Genomic DNA, 12,097 nt, shown 5'->3' on the forward strand with positions numbered 1-12,097 from the left:
GCATGTTTTTGCAGTGGCTGGTACCAGTTGTTCTTTTCTATGTTTAGTGCTTCCTTCAGGAGCTCTTGTAAAGCAGGCCTGGTGGTGACAAAGTCTCTCAGCATTTGCTTGTCTATAAAGGATTTTATTTCTCCTTCACTTATGAAGCCTTAGTTTGGCTGGATATGAAATTCTGGGTTGAAAATTCTTTTCTTTAAGAATGTTGAATATTGGCCCCCATTCTTTTCTGGCTTGTAGGGTTTCTGCCAAGAGATCCACTGTTACTCTGCTGGGCTTCCCTTTGTGGGTAACCAAGCCTTTCTCTCTGGCTGCCTTTAACATTTCTTCCTTCATTTCAACCTTGGGGAATCTGACAATTATGTGTCTTTGGGTTACTCTTCTCGAGGAGTATCTTTGTGCTGTTCTCTGTATTTCCTGAATTTGAATGTTGGCCTCCTTTGCTAGGTTGGGGAAATTATCCTGGATAATATCCTGAAGAGTGTTTTCCAACTTGGTTCCATTCTCCCCATCACTTTCAGGTACACCAATTAAACAAGATTTGGCCTTTTCACATAGTCCCACATTTCTTGGAGGCTTTATTCATTTCTTTTTACTCCTCTTTCTCTAATCTTGTCTGCTAACTTTATTTCATTAATTTGATCTTCAATCACTAATATGTTTTCTTCCAATTAATCAAATCAGCTATTGAAGCTTGTGCATGCATCACAAAGTTCTTGTGCCATCGTTTTCAGCTCCATCAGCTCATTTAAGGTCTTCTTTACACTGTTTATTCTAGTTAGCCATTTGTCTAACCTTTTTTCAAGGTTTTTAGCTTCCTTGCAATGGGTTAGAACATGCTCCTTTAGCTCAGAGAAGTTTGTTATTACTGACCTTCTGAAGCCTACTTCTGTCAGCTCATCAAAGTCATTCTCTATCCAGCTTTGTTCCATTGCTGGCGAGGAGCTGCAATCCTTCGGAGGAGAAGAGGCACTCTGGTTTTTAGAATTTTCAGCTTTTCTGCTCTGGTTTCTCCCCATCTTTGTGGTTTTATCTACCTTTCGTCTTTGATATTGGTGATCTACAAATGGAGTTTGGGTGTAGATGTCCTTTTTGTTGACATTGATGCTATTCCTGTCTGTTAGTTAGTTTTCCTTCTAATGGTTAGGTCACTCAACTGCAGGTCTGTTGGATTTTGCTGGAGGTCCGCTCCAGACCTGTTTGCCTAGGTATCACCAGCAGAGGCTGCAGAACAGCAAATATGGCTGCCTGATCCTTCCTCTGGAAGCTTCATCCCAGAGGGTCACCCGCCTGTATAAGGAGTCTGTTGGCCCCTACTGGGAGGTGTCTCCCAGTTAGGCTACACAGGGGTCAGGGACCCACTCAAGGAGGCAGTCTTTCTGTTCTCAGAGCTCAAACACCATAGTGGGAGAACTACTGCTCTCTTTAGAGCTGTCAGACAGGAACATTTAAGCCTGCAGAAGTTTCTGCTGCCTTTTTTTCAGCTATGCCCTGCCCACAGAGGTGGAGTCTATAGAGGCAGTAGGCCTTGCTGAGCTGTGGTGGGCTCCATGCAGTTCGAGCTTCCCAGTGACTTTGTTTACCTATTCAAGCCTCAGCAATTGCAGACGTCCCTCCCTCTGGCAGGTCAATCTCAGACTGTTGCACTAGCAGTGAGCAAGGCTCCATGGGCATGGGACCCACTGAGGCAGGCATGGGAGAGAATCTCCTGGTCTGCCAGCTGCTAAGACCGTGGGAAGAGCCCAGTATTTGGGCGGAAGTGTCCTGTTTTTCCAGGTACAGTCTGTTATGGCTTCCCTTGGCTAGGAAAGGGAAATCCCCCAACCCCTTGTGCTTCCTGGGTGAGGTGATGCCCCGCCCTGCTTTGGCTCACCCTCCATGGGCTGCACCCACTGTCCAACCAGTCCCAAAGAGATGAACCACGTACCTCAGTTGGAAATGCAGAAATCAACTGTCTTCCATGTCAATCACGCTGGGAGCTGCAGACCGGAGCTGTTCCTATTCAGCCATCTTGGAACAGACCTCCCAGCACCTTTTAACTGAAATATTGGACAGGGAGTTTCCATTGTTGTAGTATTTTGCTTAATTATTATCTTTATAGTAGGGATAATAGTTGACAAAAAGGAAGCATGAAAGTTTCACCATCACAGAGTCTGCTAGGACTTTTTATTGGGTTTAGTAATGCAGTTTTAAATTAAACATGCTGCTTTTGGATTAACACCTCTAATAAAGTAGAGGAAAATCTACAGTTACTTAAAAGTCAAATCAGCCAGGCACGGCAGCTCATGCCTGTAATCCCAGTACTTTGGGAGGCTGAGGCAAACAGATCACCTGAAGTCAGGAGTTCGAGACCAGCCTGACCAACATGGCAAAACCCCATCTCCACTAAAAGTACAAAAAATTAGCTGGGCATTATGGCACGTGCCTGTAATCCCAGCTACTCAGGAGGTTGAGGCAGGAGAATCGCTTGAACCCGGGAGGTGGAGGTTGCAGTGAGCTGAGATCACGCCATTGTACTCCAGCCTGGGTAAGAGGAGTGAAACTCCATCTCAGAAAAAAAAAAAAAAGAAAAATCAAATCATAATTGTTGACAGGCTCAGGAACAATGACAGCTTCAGCTCCAAGTGGCTGCAATCCCTTTTTAATAAATTCCAGTCTTCTTTATGGAATTGGTTAACCCCCTTTTTAAGCACTCTCTTGCTTGTATGTCGTGTATTGATATTTGGAGCCTATATACTCAATACTATAACTCAAATTGTTTCTTCTCACCTAGAAGCAATCAAACTCAAAATGGTGCTGTAAACTGAAACACACATAGAGATACCATCCTTCAGAGGCCCCTTAGATCCACCCCAGGAGGAGCGCTAGCTGCTGTTCCCCATTTGACTCCCCTTTTCAGCAGGAAGTAGCCAGAAAGAATGTTCACCCAAAACCCTCTAAGCAATTAGTGTGGCCTCTCCACAGGGGGAATGTTGTAGGAAGAGAAGTCCTTGGGAAGTTTTTGTTTTTTAAAGCATCTCCAGAAAAGTTTCTTGTAAAGCCCCTCTTAGAGCCAGCCAAGCAACCTTTGATATGCAAATACAGACCATTAGGAAGTGGGCCCACCCAAACATGGAGATTCCTGTGGCCTTCCTGCCCTTTCCCCACATGTTCCTGGCAACATGGCTACCCCACATATCCCCAGGAGTGTAGACCATCATGGTGTCCTACATTTGCATATTAAAAGGCTAGTGTGGGAGGGCCAGCGTTTTCACAAGCTACGTGAATGTCATGCCTAGTCAAACCAATCCCCTGAGCCCTGTGCAAATCAAACACCACCTCCTCCAGCCTCTGCATGTATACCTGGCTGGTATCCCTGCCAGGTGGGGACATCCTCTTTCGGCTTTGGAGTCCCTTCACTGTGTCTCTGCATGGGAGAGCTTCTTTCTTCCGTCTTCCCCCTTCCTTCTGGCCTATTAAACTCTCTGCTCCTTAGAAGCAAAAGAAAAAAACAGGAGTTCCCCATGTTAACCAGGCTGCTCTTCAACTTGTAGGCTCAAGCTATCCACATGCCAAAGTGCTGGAATTACAGGTGTGAGCCACTGTGCCTGGCCCTGAATTCATGATTTTAAAAAATGTATTTTCCAGGTCCAGTGCAGTGGCTCACACCTGTAACCCCAGCACTTTGGGAGGCCAAGGCCAGCAGATTGCTTGAGGCCAGGAAATTGAAACCACCCTGGCCAATGTGGTGACACTATGACTGAGCTTAAAATACAAAAATTAGCCTGGCATGGTGGGGCATGCTTGTAAATCCCAGCTGCTCGGGAGACTGAGGCATGAGAATCAGTTGAACCAGGGAGGCGGAGGTTGCAGTTAGCTGAGATCTCACCACTGCATTCCAGCCTGGACAACGGATCCAGATAATGTCTCAAAAAAATAAAGTGTATTTCCCAGCTCTGTCCATTGGGTGGAGATGAAATGACACTCCAGAAGCAATAAGCATCCAGATCTTAATTTCTAATTACCATTCCCCATGAAAATAAAAATGAACTATTTGAAGAAATTGCTGCCTCCATATTGTGGCAGAGAAAATTCTGGGCGAGCCTGGGACATTGTGTTGTCCCAGAAAGGAAGGAAATGCTCAGACTCATGAGTGTATCTCAAAAAAGATGCACCAGCTTTAAGGGGTTCCCACTGGCCAAATATGAGATAATTTGAGCATTGATAAAAGTAGTAACTACAATTGACTGCAATACATCAGATAAATAAAAATCCGCCAAGTCCATAACGATACTCAGAAAAAAAAATCTCATTTGCCACCGCTGGAGATGATTATTACACTAAGTTGTTATTGTAAAAACTGGTGAATAAGGGGAAAGAATTAGGCAATATCCTTCCTCCCTCCCTCCCTCCCTCCCTCCCTTCCTTCCTTCCTTCCTTCCTTCCTTCCTTCCTTCCTTCCTTCCTTCCTTTTTTCTTTTTCAGACAGGGTCTCCCTCAGTTGCCCAGGCTGGAGTGTAGTGGCACAATCTCGGCTCACTGCAACCTCTGTGTCCTGGGTTCAAGTGATTCTCCTGCCTCAGCCTCCTGAGTAGCTGGGATTACAGGCCCTCTCCACCACAACTGGCTAATTTTTGTATGTTTTTCATAAAGACAAGGGTTTTACCATTTTGGTGAGGCTGGTCTCAAACTCCTGACATCAAGTGATTCAACCACCTTGGCCTCCTAAAGTGCTGGGATTACAGGCATGAGCCACCAAGCCTGGCCAGCCAGCATGCTTGGCCTACCTTGCCTTTTTATGGAGAATTATAGTTAATCCTCAATTGATTAAGGAAACTCTGTACATAAGCATACTGGCAGCTGGGTGTGATGGCGGGAGGCCGAGGCGGGTGGATCACCTGAGGTCAGGAGTTCAAGATCAGCCCGGCCAACATGGCAAAACCCCGTCTCTACTAAAAATACAAAAATTAGCCAGTTGTGGTGGCAGGCGCCTATAATCCCAGCTACTTGGGAGGCTGAGGCAGGAGAATCGCTTGAACCCGGGAGATGGACATTGCAGTGAGCTGAGATCCCGCCATTATACTCCAGCCTGGGTGAAAGAGCGAAACTCCATCTCAAAAACAAACAAAAAACAAAAGAAAACAAAAAAGAATGTTGGCTAGTTTAAAATGCAGAATGATAGACTTAGAAAGTCAGCTTTTTGTAAATATTATGAAATAATTGATTCAAGCAAGGATCACTAATGGATGCCAAAAGCAGCACTTAAAAAATTAATGGGAAACAGGACATTCCCCAATGTTATGATATTGCCCCACAGATTATTTGCTAATTTACAGAGAGAAACACATACAGTTACAAGGAGAGGTCTGTCACTACTTTAAGCTGGTTGTCAAATTTAGTATCACAAACAGCGATGTAACCTAAGTCTGCAGAACACCTGATGTCCTGCCGTGTGGCAGGTACAGAATCATGGGTTAAGACTGATCTAATCATTAGATCAATGAGTCGCAACCTTCTCCCCACATTAAAATAAATTCAGGGCATTTTAAAGCTCCCCATTCCCAGGCTACACCCAAGCTAATTAAATTAGAACCTCTGCAGGTGGGATCTAGGCATTAGTGTTTTGTTCAAGATCCCAAAGTGATGTCAAGATACAACCAAGATCAAGAAGTACTGGCTTAGAGGAAGATGTTAAAACACACCAAAAGGGCTAGGCACAGTGTCTCATGCCTGTAATCCCAGCATTTTGGGAGGCGAAGGTGGGGGGATCACCTGAGGTCAGGAGTTCGAGACCAGCCTGGCCAACGTGGTGAAACCCCGTCTCTACTAAAAATACGAAAATTAGCTGGGAGTGGTGGCAGGTGCCTGTAATCTTAGCTACTCGGGAGGCTGAGGCAGGAGAATAGTTTGAACCCGGGAGGCAGAGGTTGCAGTGAGCCAAGATAGCGCCATTGCACTCCAGCCTGGGTGACAAGAGTGAAACTCCGTCTTAAAAAAACAAAACAAAACAAAAAACACACACCAAAAGAACATAATCAGACATATTCAGAATGTGGGATATTATATAAGATCACTGTCTTGGCTTCTTCAAAAAGTAAATTTTATCAAGAAGAACAATATATTTGAACATGTGTCCTAGGAGAAAAAAAAGAAGAAAATGAGAAAGGAGGAGAAACAAGGAAGGAAAGAAAAGGTAAGTGGAGGGCTTGGCACGGTGACTCACGTCTGTAATCCTAGCACTTCGGGAGGCCAAGTTGGGCACATCACTTGAGGTCAGGAGTTGGAGACAAGCCTGGCCATCATGAGGAAACCCTGTTTCCACTAAAAATATAAAAATTAGCCAGCATGGTGGCTCATGTCTGTAATCCCAGCTACTCAAGAGGCTGAGGGAGCAGAATTGCTTGAACCTGGGAGGCAGAGTTTGCAGCAAGCCAAGATTGTGCCACTGCACTCCAGCCTGGCCAAGAGAGCAAGACTGTCTCCCCTCACAAAAAAAAAAGAAAGAAAGAAAAGGTAAGTGGGGACTGTTCCAGCATAAGAGATTTAAGAGACATAACAACCAAATACAATGCAAAACTCTTGACTGGATACTGGCCTAAAAACCATTAAAAACAGCTCTAAATTCACTGGAGAAATCTGCAATTACAAACAATCCTAGGTTTTAGTGGTTTGTAAAACAAAAGTTTATTTCCTGTTCAAGTCACTTGTACTGCCAGTTGACTATGGGTATATTCCTGATAGCTGTTTTGATCCCTGTGTCTTATCCCAAAACCCAGGAAATGATTAGAAAAGCTTCTACACGGCACAGTGTGCATCTTGCTGCTCACAGTATGTTTGCTGAAGCAATATGGCCAAATGCTAAGATTACAGGGCAGGAGTGTGTCATCTTCCCATAAAGAAGAGGAAAGCGAATAATTTTGAGTAATAATACGATCTATTGCCACTCTTTACTAGTGGATACTAGGGAATTGTTAATTTTACAGGTATGATAATGTAATGTGTAAAAGACTAATCTTAGGAGACACATTAAGAAGTATTTAGGGATGAGATAGTAACAGTAAAAGAGTAGATTGGTAGTAAAAGCAAAAGTGGCAAAATGTTAACTATTGAGTCTAGTGGTGGTTTTATGGGTATTCATTATTTTTTTTTTAACTTTTCTACACATTATGGGTGGAATTGTGACTCCCCTAATATATGTTGAAGTCCTAACCCATATACCTGTGGATGTCAGTTTATGTGGAAGTAGGGTCTTTGCCCTCTTGGCTACTGTAAGTAATTAAAATGGGGTCATTAGGGTGGGCCTTTAGTCCAGTGTGACTGGTTTTCTTATAAGAAAACAGAGACACACAGAGAGGAAGAATAGCACCTGAAGAAGGAAGCAGAGATTGGAGTGATGCATCTACAAGCCAAGAAAGGTCAAGGATTGTCCTTGACAAGGCTGAGGCAGGAGAATCACTTGAGCTTGGGAGGTGGAGGTTGCAGTGAGCCGAGATGGTGCCACCACATTCCAGCCTGGGTGACAGGGTAAGTCTCTGTCTGAAAATAATAATAATAATAATAGTAATTGAGATCACAGATTTGGACTACAGAAACTGAGCTTTAAATTATCAAAGTGATAGGAAGATTAGGAAATCTGCCAAATGTTGGTAAGGGATGAACCAGAAAGATTTGACAGGGCATATTTGAATGAACTGATAGAAGAAACATAGTAGATCAATACTGAACTAAGATGAATCAAGAAAGTGGCTCCAATAAAGATAACTGCCATTTTTTTGAGCACTCACAAATTGCCATGTAATGCTGCATAAACCTTGTATAGGTGATCCTTTTTCATCTTCAGAATAATCCGTTTTACAAATGAGAAAACAAACAGAGGCTTATAGGGAGTAAAAATCTGCACTTTTAGCCACAACACTCTCCTGCTTCATAAAATACTTAGCACATACCATGTCCCTGGTGCTGTGCTAAGCACTCAGGATACATTATCTAGACCCATCCTCTCAGCCGTCTTGTTGACAGGCATTATTCTCCTTACTTATCAGATACCTACAAGAGATACAATAACTTCCTGCACTACTATATACGGGGAATCAGGGAGGCTGGGAGACTCATCCAGGTCACTGTCTTTAGAGATGAATTCTACCTAGATCCTACCTACTCTCAGGGTCCTGACAGGTGGAGAAGATTAGATGACTATACTACAAGGGAAAACATGCTGGGTGTCATAGAGTTCCCACAGACAAAGCACCGTGAGAATCCCCAGGAAGAATGTTACTGAAGGGGAAAAGTAAACCCTAAATTTCTTTGAAACTCACAAACCGTTTTGTAAAATTCTGCACACAGGGATTTTAAAATGGTGTAGCTGCTATGGAAAACAGTTTAGCAGCACCTCAAAAAATTAAATATAGGGCTGAGCATGGTGGCTCACACCTGTAATTCCAGTGCTTTGGGAGGCCGGGTGTGGAAGATTACTTGAGCCCAGGAATTCAAGACCAGCCTGGGTAACATAGCAAGACCGCATCTCTAAAAAACAAAAACAAAAACAAAAACAACCGCTGGGCGCAGTGGCTCATGCCTATAATCCCAGCACTTTGGGAGTCTGAGGTGGGCGGATCACGAGGTCTAGAGTTGAGACCAGCCTGACGAACATAGTGAAACCCCGTTTCTACTAAAAATGCAAAAATTAGCTGGGTGCGGTGGCTCGTGCCTGTAATCCCAGCTACTCGGGAGACTGGGGCAGGAGAATCACTCGAACCCGGGAGGCAGAGGTGGCAGTGAACCAAAATCGCCCCACTGCACTCCAGCCTGGGCGACAGGGCAAGACTCCGTCTCAAACAAACAAACAAAAAATCAAATTACCATTGATCCTGCAATTTCACTTCTGGGTAGACAGTCAAAAGAATTGAAAACAGAGTCTCAAAGAGATATTTGTACAGCCATGTTCATAGCAACTTTATCCACAATAGCTAAAATGAGGAAGGAGCCTAAGTGTCCATTAATGAATGAGTAAATAAGCAAGATGTGGCATGTCTACACAATGAAATATTATTCAGCCTTAACAAGGGATGAAATTCTGACACACGCTACAACATGAATGAATCTTGAGGACATTATGCTCCGTGAAATGAGCCAGTCACAAAAAGACAAATGCTGTGTGATCGCACTTATATGAGGTGCCTACAGTAGTCAAATTCATAGAGGCAGAAAGTACGAGGGTGGTTGCAAGGGGGATGGGGAGAAGGGAATAGGCAGTTGTTACTTGATGTGTACAAAGTTTCCATTTTATAGGGTGAAAAGGGTTCTGCAGATTGATTCATAACAATGTGAATGTAGTTAACACTACTGGATTGTATACTCAAAATGGTTAAGATGGTAAATTTTATATTCTGTGTATCTTAGCATAATTAAAAATAAATTAAAAATCTGCACACAACAGGTATTTATGACCTAACTGGACACTGGCCTCTATTTTTATTTTTTAAATTTTCTGTTACTTAGAAGATCACTTGCTCACTGCAGGCTGACACAAAGAAAAATAATTTCCTTTGGCATTAAAGTCATATTTCATTTGACCTGATGCTGACTCATTTGGTTTGTGCTAAAAGCTGCATTATGTAAATGAAATTTACATAATGGATGGTGAGGAGGGGAAAGAAGAAGAAATAATTTGTCTCTAAAATTTCCTTTCTCCTCTGAACCACTCTAATCTAATTTCTGGCTTGGAGTAATGTATATGCTTCCAGGAATGACTGCCTAGGTCTGTCTTGGTTTTGAGGCAGGTATAAGCATTAGGACATACCAGGATATACAAGGATATAAAATTTAGAACTTTTATTCCAAAATAAGTTTATGATTATAGGGAGTTGTAATTCTTATATTTGTCCTGCATTTTTGAGGCATTGCTTACATAGGTCAGGGGGAATGGATTTTATTTCTAAAGAGTCATTGATTGTGTGTCCTTAAAAGGACACATTCAAGTTAACTACTGATTCTTTCTCTACTTAACAGGGGTTCCAGAATTCATGAGGAAGTGGTTGATGGAGGGCTTAGAAAAAGACGTTAGGAAAAGAGAAAGAGGAAATTAAATGTATGTTGCGTAGTCCCACTTGACCTTGTTCCCTTTAATTCCACAAATGTACTCATTCATTTAACAAGTATTTCTTGATTTATTTTTATGTACCACGCACCACGGCTATCACGCAACAGCAAACCAGACAGCCATGCTGCCTGCCCCGTGGGGTTTGCAGTCAGTTGGGAAAGACAGACCTGAGGACAGACAATTGAGTGAAGTGTTGTGAATCAGGCTGGAGACCTGGGGCAGGGGGCGGGTGTGGCTGGGGATAGTCCATGAAGTTTCCCCTGAGGAAGCAGTACTTACATTGAGACCCAGTAATGAGATCACAAGACAGCTGGCTTACAGGTTTCTGGAATCCTTGAATTTTAATGTTGGGTGAACATTTTGCCACAATATTTTGCTTGTGTAAGATTTTGGAAAGGAACCCTGAGTAGTGTGAATTTCTATATCATGGGTCAGCCAATTAATAAACACTGATTGAGCCCCTTCAATGTGTGAGGGCACTGGACAATGTGTGAGGTGTCTGGGCCAACTGAGAATCTATTCTGATTTTTCAGATATCCAGGACTGATTGAATGGAAGAGATAGACAAAAGAAAAAAAAAAGAACTTTGTGTCCATAGGTACTGACTAGGAGGATATAATTGATAATAATAATACCTTCTGGGTATAATAAAATTATTCCAAACCATATTCTCACACGTTATTCATTGTTTTCCTCTCTCAATGAGTCTGTAGGGGAGGTAAGACAACAATTTTCTCCATTTTATAACAAAGGAAAGAAATGCTGTGGGAATTAGTTAAGTGATTTGCCCAATGTCCAAAAACTTCCCAAAGTAGGATTAGAACCCAGGCCTTTTGACACCAAGTCCAAGGTCCCCTCCACTCTGCCACCTTGCCTTTCCATGCTTGTAAGGAATGAAGTAGATAGCTGTTGTCTTTGCCTGCCCAGCATTTCTTTTTTCTGACTTTGGGTCAGGGAAGCCCAACTGTCCTTTCCCCACCTTCAGGCCATGTAGTCCAGGTGGAGATAATCCCTCCTCACCTCTTGCTCCAGGGTGAGCACACGGCCAAGACCACTGTCAAGTCCTAGTGTGAACTGGATAAAGATTCCTCTCTCCTGCCACACACAGTCCTGCACCAGGATAAAGGCTTGCTGAATGCGGCCCTCGCTGGATTTCAGCCCTTGCTTGTCCTTTTTGCAATGAACAACCTGCACAAATATCTGTGGCCTTACTAATGAATGAGACCTAGCCAGTTAGGTTACGAGATGTGCATGTGACCCAAGCCAGGTCAGTGAGACAGTCTGGCCCTTTGCTAGGATGACCAGGAAAGACAGGCTCTCTTCCCATTAGAATTGTTACACTGGTGGCCACGTTACCTTCAAGAAGGACCACCCAAGATTTCCGTTTACAGAAAGGAAAGAAAATAGGACAGATGGAGACAAAAACTATGATAACACTGAGCACCACACTTGGAGCCAGTGCTACCCCTGGACTCACAAGTTCCTGGAGAGGGGAACTTTGCTTAATATTTTTCAAAGCTGAATCCCTCATGCTTAGAACAGTGCCTGACACAAGGGAAGCAATCAATAAATATCTGTTGGATAACTGAGCTGATAAATTCCTTTTTTGGTTTTGTTTTTTGTATATGTAACTGGTTTGCTGGAAGTCTCAATTCATTGGGGAGTATAAATGAAAAGTAACTTTATTTTTCCCAGTAACTGTTCTCTCATGTTCTCCTTTCTTACTGTTTAACAATTTCCTTGGAGCATGGCTAGGCACGGTGGCTCACACCTGTAATCCCAACACTTTGGGAGGCTGAGGTGGACAGATTGCTTGAACCCAGGAGTTTGAGACCAGCCTGGACAATGTGGCGAGAATCCCGTCTCTCCCTGCCGCCCCCAACCCCCGCCCCCCCAAAAAAAACCCCAAACACAAAAACCTAGAATATTGAGCAGATCCCACAACTTCCCAGGTAGAAAAATGTTCTGCTCTTTGTGTTCAAGATTGATTAGCAGGCGCAGTTTCTCACGCCAGTAATCTCA

This window comes from Chlorocebus sabaeus, chromosome 23, assembly GCF_047675955.1.
Source record: "Chlorocebus sabaeus isolate Y175 chromosome 23, mChlSab1.0.hap1, whole genome shotgun sequence".
NCBI classification, from domain to species: Eukaryota; Metazoa; Chordata; class Mammalia; order Primates; family Cercopithecidae; genus Chlorocebus; species Chlorocebus sabaeus.